At 30.8% G+C, this 13147-nt stretch overlaps 1 long non-coding RNA gene across 1 annotated transcript; it reads right to left on the minus strand.

Moving 5' to 3' along the window:
- Positions 1-10565: 10565 nt before the first annotated feature.
- LOC132629288 (uncharacterized) lies at positions 10566-12911 on the minus strand. Its single transcript, XR_009578165.1, has 2 exons — positions 12558-12911; positions 10566-10878 (listed from the first exon to the last, which is right to left on the minus strand). It is a non-coding gene; the product is annotated as an uncharacterized LOC132629288 (long non-coding RNA).
- Positions 12912-13147: the final 236 nt, after the last annotated feature.

Genomic DNA, 13147 nt, shown 5'->3' on the forward strand with positions numbered 1-13147 from the left:
GCTATATAATCAACAACCTTTGTTCCAGTATTTCATAAAATATATGCCAAAAACTTGAGTTGTCAAATGGGGGGTTGAATCCTGAGATTGATTAGCCAAATATTTGATGCTGAAATGAGCACCCAAATCTATCAAAAAGAATGGATGTTGGTGATTGCTTACAAAGGAGAAGGAGGAGGAAGGAGAAGGCTTTTGTATAAAGTTTGTCAATACGACTATAAATTAAATAGCTTTTTTTAAAATGAAAAACCTCAAAAACAAGGGTGAAAACTGACCACCTAATGAAATTTTAACAATTTATGCCACTATTTAAATATTGACTCTGTCTAAATAAATTTCATAAAATAACTATTCTACCAAAAGTTGAAGCTTGCAAGTTAAAACTTGATTGCAAGTCTTGAAGGTTTGACTTGACATAAGTTTTGATGGATGGGCAAACTTTTCTTGTCCTAAGTCCTGACAGATTATCAGGACATTAGTACAATCTGTATCAAAACTTTAATCTTGACAGATTATCAGAACTTACTTGTGTGTACATTTGATCAACACGTTTTTACTTCAAATTGATACAGATCAACTTCAAATTTAATACCCATAATAGTAATCCCAAAAATTCCCACTAGCTAGAACAACTTCAACCCTAAAAAATAAAAAAATAAAAAACCACTATCTTGATTCAACCAAATTTTTGAAAATAACTCATTTTGTCTTATCCAATAATCAAGCTCAACATTTGAATAGCGTTCTTCAAATTTCTTCGGTAAAGAAGTTAGTATTCTATTTTATATTTCTATACATTTATACCTATATTTTCCTTTTTGTTTTCTGTTTTTATTACGTAAATTTACATGTGAATTTAATTTTTTTCTTAACTTCTGCGGATCAAAGAGCTATTGATTTGATGGCATCTATCTAATTTAATGGCATCTTCTCTTATGATCTTTCTAGTTAGCATGTAGTGGAAACAATTCTTCATCAATAGGAGAAGAGAATTTCAAGCTAAAAAGACTGGTAAAAGTATATAATACTTTACTTTAAGCGAATAATAGTGCGTCACTTTCTTTTAATAGGATGAGAAGTTGACATGTTACCTAAGAGACAGCATCTCTTTTTTAGGAGGAAATAATATGGCGTCACACAGAAACTAACAAAAAAAAAAAAAAAAACCTTGAATGAAGATGGCAAAGAGAAATTATAAAAAAAAAACTCACAGTAGGCATTTGGGCATAGAAACTAAATATTCTTCACTTTATTTTTTCACTCAAAGTGAAAAAATAGTGAAAATAAGATTTTTAGGCGTTTAGGTTTTTCTGGCTGTATTGTCTGTTCCCTCTTTTGCCTTGGAATTTGTTTCTATTAAGTATATCGAATAGACACACAGACATAAGAAAGAGATGATGTCTCTGAGGTAACATGTCAACTTCTCATCCTAGCAAAAGAAAGTTAGGCACTATTATTCGCTATTCGCTTGAAGTAAAGTATTATATACTTGTACGAGTCTTTTTTACTTGAAACTCTATTCTCATGTATATATACCTCCATCCAACAATAAGTGTCATCTTAATAAAAAAAAAAATTATTTCATAATAAGTATCACCTTAGGAAATCAATGCATATATTGACAAGTTTTTTCCTACTTTGCCCTTAGATAAAAACTGATAAATTTATGTATTCAAGACAAAAAGCACATAAAAACTTGGTATTGTTGGATTCTCAATGTTGAAAGACTTACTTTTCATGCATGTTCTAATCAAAAGGGAAAATAATTTACTTTTATTATATAGGGGTAGTTTAGTAAACTTTACATTGCATTATTAATTTCTTAATATGCGTGTTTTTTGTTAAGGTAACACTTATTATGGGACGGAGGGAGTATTTTATATTTTGTGCACCCACAAAAAAAAAGATAATCTTTCGATGTTTGCTTCTCTTTATGCTTTTAGGATTACGTTGATTAATGTTCAGATATATTTATGTTTGTACTCTTTCCTCGCTAAGTAAAGTTCGAATCTTGAAAGACGTTTTTATTCATATAGGAATTTTTTTTGCGGAATGAATACTAAATTGGTTAGGGAAATAAAAAAAGCCATGAAACTATTATATGAATTCCAAAACAAAATCGTTTCATATACACTAATGTTAATTTATGTGAATATATTATTTATACCAATCTATATTTTTAGTGGAAGAAGTGAATATTCCTTATACCATATTAGAACACCATAAAGGTGAAAAGAATAAATAATCACGGTAAGTCTTTCAACTCGGCTAAAAGGAATAAAATTATAAGGCGATGAATGAAAGATGCTCATCATTCTAGGGCAAGCAAGATCGATTCTATTCTTGACTAGCAATAGCGATTCCATCTTACTCTTTCTGTTCCATAATACAAACAGATTACATGTACATTGTTAAAGCTTGAAAGTGAATTTTAGATCAATAATTCTCCATATAAGAATCTAAGAAAATAGAAATAATGCTAAAAATGAAAGATTTTCCTATAATTTGTTGCTAACATTTTAAAAAAGCGATTTATTTTGTTGTAATCTAAAATCTTAGTAATAAAAAGGCTTAATACATAGATAAGCACTCAAACTTGACACTATTTCTATTTTGGCATCTGATCTTAGCCTTGTTCCATTTTAACACTTGAGGTTGCCTCAGACTGTGTCATTTAAACACAGAATGGGAGATAGCGAAGTTTAAATGACACAGTCCGAGGCCACTTCAAGTGTTAAAATGGAACAAGGCTAAGTTAAGCTGTCAAAAGGAAAAATATAGTGTCAAGTTTGAGTGGCTATCTATGTATTAAGCCTTTTAAAAAACTCACACAACTCTACATTCCATAAATGGGCTTATCAATAATATCAAAACATTAAACTTTTTAACTTTTTAGTGGAACTAGTTTCTACGAACGTGTCTTGCACGTTAATATCATGCCAATTATTAGCACGTGTTGTGGATCAAAAGACCCTTTATAAAATATCGGAATTATAAATAGATAGCAATCTAAAGTGAATTTGCATATTAACCAATAACTCAATTATAGGAAGTTTTGGTCCTTAAAATCATTATGCATTAGACCGTTTCAATCCTTCTGACATTTTGGAACTTGAATATTGTCATAGAGGTACTTAAAATAAAAACTAACGGACAAACATATTATTGTTTAAGAATATCCAAGAATAAAGAGAAGGAAAAAGTATGTTACTAAGTTAAAATTCAACCGTAAAGTATGTTACTAAGTTAAAATTCAACCGTATCATGTTTTGAGAGTTACATTGACCAACAATTCCTTTTGTAGATTAGTATTATTGTATTGCCAATAAACTTGATCTATATCTTAAGTTCAAGATGGAGTTTTCAAAATCTTGATACAAATAATATAATCATTTTTACTCAAATTCAAATATAACAAAACTCAAGTTTTGTCCAAATCGAAGTAACATTATTTATATTCTACATATATAGTCGTATTAAGTCTTGCAATTAGAACCTATTAGCTTTCGTTAGTATTCTAAGATATTCAAAAAATTAAAGTACTGATATGTTTGAAAGGGTAATGACAATGTCTCTCTATAGTCTAATATGATAGCAATATTTCAATTGAACTCAAAATCTTAAATATTGGGTTCTTAAATATTATTACAATTTAATTATCATCAATCGTTAATCATATAAATTTTGAGTTTTATATACTTTCGACCTTGTAGAATTGAAATGATTTTAGAATTCTCACTAATTGGTAGGACATAGTTATGGTCACCACCAAAGGATGTGGTGCAGCGGACGGGGCTCCTACTCCCTTAACCAGAGATCTTGGATTCGAGCCCTGAGTATGGAAAGATTCTTGGTAGGGAGTGCTTCCCCCCGAATGGGGCCCTACGCGGTGCGAGTCCGGATATAGTCAGGCTCCAATGCAGATACCGGACACCGGGTGGAAAAAAAAAAAGGAAAATTTACATGACATACCTAACTCTAAGAGGTATTTATGGTTAATAACTACTATTTAAGCTAATTACATTTCGTAGCCACATATAGTTGTATATATGTATCAAAAGCTTAGTACAATTGTATGTGTATTTATATACATATGTATATGACTGAATACATATATTTGATTGTATTATGACTATATCAAATGAATTGAATTTTTTATTTTATGCGTTGTTTGTTTTATTAACAACTCTAATTATATAGTCATTTCTGTAAGTTACCCCGAAAAAAAAAGGACATAGTTATGGTCCATAACTTATGGGGTAGAAATTAATATAGGCAAAAAGTTACCGCTTGGTCTTTTGAAATTAGAATATGTTATCAACATTAATATTATTTTATTAAAGATGGTAATTAAATTATTGTTTTCTTAAACACAAAACACAAAGCTCTACTTCTGAGCTATATATAGTGCTCAATTTAATTGATTATAGCAATTAATTGGTACTAAAAGGATAATGCTTAAAAATCTGTTGCATAATTGATTAGGTTTCAAGGTTCAAAGAGTTCGTATGTTTGCTAATGGGCATAACTTGGCCTAAATAGGATTGGACTTTTAGAATTTGTGTTTACATCAGTAACTGACTATGTAATAGCCTCTTTTCAATGACAATTTTATTCTTTTCTAGTAGAAGTTAAAGTTAATAATAAGGGTATAAAATTTGTTTAATATTTGAAGGTTATTTTGGTCAACCAACATTTATATTCATGCTTTTAAAATAGTATAGATAAATACAAAATTTTCACTTAAGATGAAAGGGATCATATCAAATTTTGGGTCATATATGCATATGAATTTTTTTCCCAACATTGTAAACACGTAAAATGACATAAACAAGTATCATCATTATAGTTACATGCCACTAACTTAGTGTTTGGCCACTTGCAAAATAATTTTTGGAACTTGAAGTTATTTTTGAACATGTATTTTATTTGAAAAAATTAAAATTATGTGAGTAGAAGTGAAATTTCAACAAAAAAAAAAATTCAACTTGATAATTATTTAACGATAAATTTTCAAAAACTGATTAAAATTTCATGAACAAGCAATTTTTTTATTTTTTATTTTGAAAATCTATGATCAAACGAGAGCTAAAAACTGTGATAAAATAAATATGATTTATCAGGAATACCGGATTCGAGCTTTATGACTAAAAAAATATCTATATCTATATATATAAAAAAGGAGAGGCACAAGCAATGGGATTAAGCCAAGTGGCAAGCTAATAACAAGCCACTTGGCTACTTTAAGACAATGTTTTTCTTTGTTGTAATAACATATAATATAAACTAAAATTAGAAGATTTGAAATTTGAAATTGGAAGATAAAATCTTTTAAATTAAATTTAAATGTAATGATAAAAGAATCCATATCCATTAGATTTGAAATTGAGATCTCTTAGTTGCGGTACGTTATCAACCTTAGCTTCATTAATTATTATTTTTTTATAAAATTAATCTTATCATGAAAATATAAAACATGTACTTTTCGGATAAATAAAATTTAAATTGAGAAACAACTTGATATATAACAGAATTAATTAAATTTTCTCTATTTATAAATATAATAAAAACACCTTTTGGGTACATGTTTTATCTTTCCATGATAATTGAAAATTTTCAATTTTGAACTTAAAGTTAATTATTTGAAAACAAATATTATATATAAGATCCACTAGATAATAATCATAAAAGTGATTATAGTAATTATCTACATAAAACTCACGTGACATTCAAGAATAATAATCTTAATCCGAAATGTAACTAAAATATATGTTGCATTTTTTTTTGGGATAATTGTTATGGTATTGTTGGAAAAAAATAATGAACTGTTAATGATAAGCCAAGTGATAAGCTAATGCAAGGTCATTTAGTATTTTTCGGACAAGGTTTCATATTTTATGTAACAATATTTAATATAAATTGAAATATAAGTTTTTTAATTTGATTTACCATGTAACTTTTTTTGAAAAGGATAAAGTTTTTTAATTGAAAGATAAAATATTGACTTTAAAGATAAAGTTTAATTTTTGACATTATTTTTTGTCAAATCATTATTTAATATGTATGTGTGTGTGTGTCTATATATACATATATATAACTTGCAACGTGATTAAGCCGAGTGACAAGCTAATACAAGGTCATTTAGCAATTTTCGGACAAGGTTTAATATTTATGTAACAAAATATAAGTTGAAATATAAGATTTTTAATTTGATTTACCATGTAACTTTTTTGAAAAGGATAAAGTTTTTTAATTGAAAGATAAAATATTGACTTTAAATATAAAGTTCAATTTTTGAATTAATTTGATTTGCTTCTCAATAGATAAGTCCGTGCTTGAACTGAGAGTTTGATTTTCATTATTTAATTTTGTTTTCCTCAGTCAAAGTAAGGTGCTTGGTAGGCATAGAGAATGTATATGAGTTTGTTGCAATCTTGGAAGCTAATTATAAAATTTAAAATCATTTGAAGAAAGATCGCTTCAGAATCAATTTTTAAAAAATCAATTACTGGATAAAGCTTTGAGTGGCTAAAGTGATAAACATATGGTTAATTTAAATTGTCAGATAAAATGTTTGAATTTAAATTGAATTATTTTTTTGAATTTGAACCTATGTCTTCTATATTTATTATCTACATCTCTATTTCGTTCCCCTATTTAATCCCTTCAAATCCAAAGCTGGATCCAACATTCGCCAGCATTTTCCTTCTTCTTTCTTTTGTGATGTTCTTTCAATGCTTCATATTCTTACTTTTGTTTTTTATTTAACGTGTTACTATCTCTTTCCTCATTATTCATGTTATTAATTACGTTACTTTCTGTTAATTCATTATCGTCATGTTTTTTACTGATGCAGTTCAACTTTTCCATATCATTTTTCATATTGCTCTCTTTCACTTGATTTATTTGTTGTAGGATGTCTCAACAATTCTAAACTATTTCTTGTCTTTTGTGGTGCAGTTTTACTTATTTATATCATTTTGGAGATCTCTTTCAAATCAAAGTTGTAAGCAGTATCAATTTTTTGACAGTTCTTCATATCTGGAGTACATGTATAATGTATGTTATCCTCAAAGTTTTAATTATTTTGATATAATGGTAATACATGGCTACGTCGTTACCTTTATTTGAAAAGAACTTTTAAATAGTCAATCCATTACCGTTGATGCAGATTACTATGTGATTGATTGATTTAAAGCGAGGTTATTCAAGATCGTAATTGGTAAGATCAATTCTACTGCTCACTTTAAGACTAGGAATGATGGTGAAAAACTTGATTTTTTTTAATTTTTTTTTTTTTTTTTGTGTGTGTGTGTGTAAGAATTGAAAATAACTAATGAAAGAAGAGGGAAAAATAACTCACATGTAAAACGTTTCCCCCCTTTTTAATTAACGGAAAGTAAAAGGAAAAGTGATTAGCGAAAGTAATTTTTTATCCAAATCAATTGTAGTTAAATGAAGTTTTATATTGCTGATTAAAAGCTAATATAGTGGTAATATTAATTAGATGTGGTGCATCTAATTAAACTTGAAGAGGAAGTACATTGGCACCAAGAAGAGTAACATGCCAAAAACACTTCCTGTTCAGAGAAAAGCAGATAAAGGCATTAAAAAGATCTATAATAACCAATGATAACGTCCAAATCCACTCCTCAAAGAGAAAGTGTACACGGTCGTATGCAATATATTTTACCCAACTATGAGTCGGGGTCGATCCCACAGGGAACAATATGCTAGGCGATTAAGAAAGTAAGGAACTTTCACCAACTAAGCTAAAGTCAAACGATGGATAATATTTTGGTTTTTGGAGAAAATTATAACTAATGCAAAAATATAAACTAACCTAGAAAGCAAGTAAAATGATCAATGACCACAAGTTTGGATACAAAGGAAATTACACTCAAGTAACGATCCAATGTATTTCATGATTTTACAACTAAGAACGGGTTTATGTAAATAGATAATGATTTCTAAAATCTCATTGAAAGTCTTCCAACCAAATCAATGGATCTCACTCTAAGCTTTTCCAAGCCTTAGAGTGTGATATTAGGCACAATCAATTTAACCTCAAGTAACTATCCTCTTCCGAGCTCAAGTTATTAGATGGGTTTAATGACCCAAATTCTTGTTAATCAATCTTTCCCAACCTAGATTTCCTCTTCCGAGCTCAATCAAAGTAAATGGGTGAGTCCTAGGGTTAGCTAATCCCTTTGGAAACATTCAAGAACGAGATCAATTAAAGAAACAATAACCCACTTCATTAGGAATAAAAATCATTCAATACATAAGCATAACAAGAGTTTCAAACCAAACTTTAATCAAGAATATTTTCATAAACAAGATTCAAGTCATGAAATAGAAAGCTACACACTTAGATAATCAATACAAAACAAGGAATTGAAGAAAGGATTAAGAAACATCTCATTGAAGTGCTTCCAATCTTCTCCTCCAATGGTGTAGATGAAACCCTAACCTCCAAAGCTTGATGAAAAACTGTCAAAGATGTGTTTAGAAAACCCTAGTTTTCTTTTTATAGGAACTGGAATGGAAGAAATCGTCAAAACCCAAGTTCTGGTCGAACTGGGCAGAAATTCCTTCTACGCGAACGCGCCACGTATCTGCGCGAACGCCTAAAATCACGCTCTTCCTTCAGCGCGGTCGCGTGTCGTTCCTGCGTGAACGCGTGGACTTAATAACGCGCGTCGGCGCGAACGCGTGGGATACCTGCGCGAACACGCAGAGTATTTTTTCACGAATTTTTCCAGAATGTCCAATTGTTTCCAGTTTTGCAGTTTTTTTGCTCTTTTTTTGCTTGTTTTCCACACTTTGGCTCTAGGGACCCCGTATTACCTGAAACATACTAAAAAACACGTAAAATAACATAGACTTGCTTAAAAACAAGTAAAACTTATAGCCGAAAAGCGTCGATTGTGGCGTAAAATCACGCCACATCAACCAACTCAAAGAAAATTAATTAAAATAAACACATGATAGTTGGAACATGAAATTAAAGTCCTACAAAAATACCGAAGGTCGTTGTATGTAGTATTTTCTCATATTCACGAGAGTCTAGACTACTTACACTGTTACACAATTTACTTATGAAATGCTTTTACCAGAATATACATATCCTTTTTCTAGGTCCTCAACTCTGTTTTGTATTTGCTTTATGATAACCTAATGACTTCTTATAAAATTCAGTTCTTGGACTTGAAAATTTTAAATCTTCTGTTTTATCTAACACGATATGGTCAAGCTATTCGAAAATAATTGAAACCAGAGCATTCACAATTATGTCACGAATTGAAGATGTCCCACAAGCATATATTCATGCCCAAAATTCTTCCAATGGAGAAGTAAAGAGATTCAACGCGAAAATTGGTGAGGATCGTATCACCATCTGGAACATTTCCGAATTTGAATTAAAAAATAAACATGCTACAATCGTTTGTAATAACTCTGAATGGAGTTAACTTTTAAAGTATGGTTACGTTTGACCTTAAACTGAAAAATAAAAAATTTAAGTTGAGTGTGATTAAATTTTGAATTTGAATTGAAAAAGAAACATATCCTTCCACAAATAAAATATTAATGAGTTATAATTAGCATAAAGGATAAGGAAAAATAACTAACTGAAGCAATCTTTGGTCCCAATCCATTATAGTTCAAATGAACTTTTACATCGTCAAATAGCAGATTAAAGGACTAAAAATATCAAAAAGAATCATGTAGGTAACTTTCATAGTTGTAATTAAAACTCAAAAATTTTAAATTGAAAATACATGAGAAAGAAATGTGATCATGTACTCCAAATATTACAGTTATTAAAAATATTGGTAGTGTTTATAACATATAATCAAAGAAACTATTTTAGACAACATAAAATTACAATTTAGAAGAAAATGTGACATTATTTGAATTACAAGTATAACGTGCATGAAGTATCATATTTAATAGTCTTTGATTATTTAAGCACTTGAATATATTAACCGTGCTACAAAAGAGAACAAAACTTACGAGAATTTCAGAGGGGGGGGGGGGGGGGTGACGTGACTTTTGAAAATTCTACAGGAATAATTTGTTTCAATATTCCACTTAATATTTGACCTATTTGCTCTTCAAATTAGTTTCAAGGTGGCTTCTATTTTTGAATTTTATGTTAAACGGTAGTTTTTATAATCTACTATTTATTTAAATTTTATTTTTCATTTATATGCACAAGCATAGATTTAAAGGGAAATTTCATAAATGTACAATTCACTGACTTACATTGCAAAAATATAGCTCAAAACCTATATTGTAAAAATATAACCCAAAAACACTTTTATACAATGTATACACTTATATACTTTTCAGATACATTATGTATGTAGGTGTATGAAAGTGTATAATGTGTAGATATATTTCCTAAAGATATAATTATACTTTATACACGAAAATACACACTTATACACATTTATACACAATCATACTGTCACACCCTAGCAATGGTAGGGCATGACGGGCACCCGACTCTCATCAGAGTTGAGCGAACCCTCAAACGTTTGCTTTACCAAAACCTGTCATTTCAAAAACTTTTAAAACATGAAACTTTTCCAAATAGAGATCATTGTCTTAATACAGATTATGAAAACTTTCAATCAATTACGTACTTTTTACCAACTGAGATCACCTGAAAATACATACTTTTTTTTTTAACATCTACAAATGATTCGCACCTCTCGACGCCCTATCCACAGGACACTGTCTGCAAAGTCTCTAACATATACAAAATACCATGACATAAGTACTTCGACCCGGCAACACTCCGAACTGAGATGGAGCTCGCCAATCCCGCTGGAACACCTTTAGCAAAATCTTCTACTTATCTGGGTGTACCTGCATGGCATGAAACGCAGCCCCCGAAGAAAGGGGGTCAGTACGGAATATGTACTGAATATGTAAAGCATTACTGAATCATAAACAAGGAAAAGCGTAATAGTAAACAAGTTTAAAAGCAACCCGGGAGTAACCTGGAACAGCATTTTGAACTGTGCCATATGGTACCTTACCCAAATTCTAGCATACACAATATAAATACGGCATACACAAATTCTAGAATACACAATATAAATATAGTATCACAATAGTCCCTTCGGACAGCCACTTCCGGCATAGTAACATAATAGTCCCTTCGGACGGCCGCTTCCGGCATAATAATGATGATGGCCCCTTCGGGCATGCCGCTTCCGGCATAATAACATAATAGTCCCTTCGGATGGCCACTTCCGGCATAATAATGATGATGGCCCCTTCGGGCATGCCGCTTCCGGCATAATAATATAATAGTCCCTTCGGACGGCCGCTTCCGGCATAATAATGATGACGTGTAAAGTAGACATAAGTTGTAAATGAAATGAAGTAGTAAAACCTCGCACCCCGTTCGGAGTGGTTTTGAAAAATTAACTAGTAAAATCTCACACCCCCTTCGGAGTGGTTTTGGAAATCAAACTTTATATTTCCTTTAGTATAAAACTAGTTTTCTCGGAATCATTAGTAAAGTCATAAACACGTTTCAAGACAATCCGAGTTAGCATAAGAAAGTTATGGACATTATTCAAATCTAACTTTATGTTTCCTTTAGTATAAAACTAATTTCCTCGAAATTATTAGTGAAACCATATGCATAACTCAATTGGCATAACGTAAACTGAGGCCATATGTTATACAGCACGCTCAGACATAAGCTGAGGCCGTAGCACACTCAGACTTAAGCCGAGGCCATACATTATATAGCACGCTCAGTCGCGTCATGAAATAATTTAGAAAAAAAAACTATTATGGACGTCATGTATACAATCAAACCCTTTTCATTTGTCTCCTTCGAGACTCACAAATTTAAATATAAAATGCATAGGTAAGAGAAAGACCTTATGAATGTCCCCTTCGGGATTTAGTCAACATTATGAATTCGCATAACTTGAGAATGCCCCTTCGGGCTTAAGAGGTCAAAGAACTCAGGATATCCTACATCTAGGAATGAATTCATTATGGATATCGTTACGCTTCGTACTTGTCATAGATCATGCCAAAAAGAAGGAAAGGACAGCTTTACATACATGTCCCACGTCCTATTAGCTACGCTTATTTGTCCAAGCTCGCTATCGCTAGTCTACATTCAAGAAGATTACACAATCATTAAACACATTGTCACACACTTGCCTTAGTCTTCCAAATAAATTCATTTATAATATGCCGAAATTTCGGCAGCATTTCCCCTGTAAATGCACCGTCCCCGAGAATCTAACTCGGCCAATTTATCGACAACAATCCGAGAATTCAACTCGGCCAAATTATCAACAACAATAACAACAACAAAATATATATATATATAATTCTCACAATTCAGCCCATAACAATTCTAACAACCCAACAACCTTTCTAAATCCATTTCAACCCACAATTCCTATAACATCAATTTCATGCATTTTCTTAATTCTAATTCCGTCCAATCTAATTTTAATAACTCCATTACAACACTATTAACACAATTACACCATAAAACAAGAAAATCTTACCTTATTTTTCTCGGAGGAATTTCTATTCTTAATTGCTCAAATTTCGCAATTTCTTCTTCCGCTTTATTTCACTACGAAGCAACCTTCGATCTCCCCAACGTAACTGGAAACATTGTTATTCTCTTTTGGAAAGGCAACTTGCTGCCATGCTTTGGAAAATAACGTTACTACTGTGTTTTCTTTTAGAGGGAAAAAAAAACGTTGCTGCCATACTTGTATTTGAGGGTTAATATTCAGCTAAAAGAAAGGGTCACACCTATTGTTCCTACAAGCTTTGAATTAGAGAAATAAAAAAGAATACAATCCAAACCATTTCATATTTCATTAGCCGTGGGTTCCAACTCTTCTCCAATATTTTATTATATTAGGAAATTATCCAAGTTGTACTTCAACACATATATCAATATATAGGACATTAGTCATCTGTTCCATTCCTTGGCAAGACTCCACGTGGACGTGTGCTCATGTATTAATGATATTGCTGCCACCTATCCGTACCTACTTGGATTATGTCCACTTAATATTTATCCCATAATTTTCATAAATTTCTTGTTTCCAATACAAATCTCCATTTAATCAATTACACGCAT

The sequence above is a fragment of the Lycium barbarum genome, chromosome 2 (genome assembly GCF_019175385.1).
Source record: "Lycium barbarum isolate Lr01 chromosome 2, ASM1917538v2, whole genome shotgun sequence".
Lineage (NCBI taxonomy): Eukaryota > Viridiplantae > Streptophyta > Magnoliopsida > Solanales > Solanaceae > Lycium > Lycium barbarum.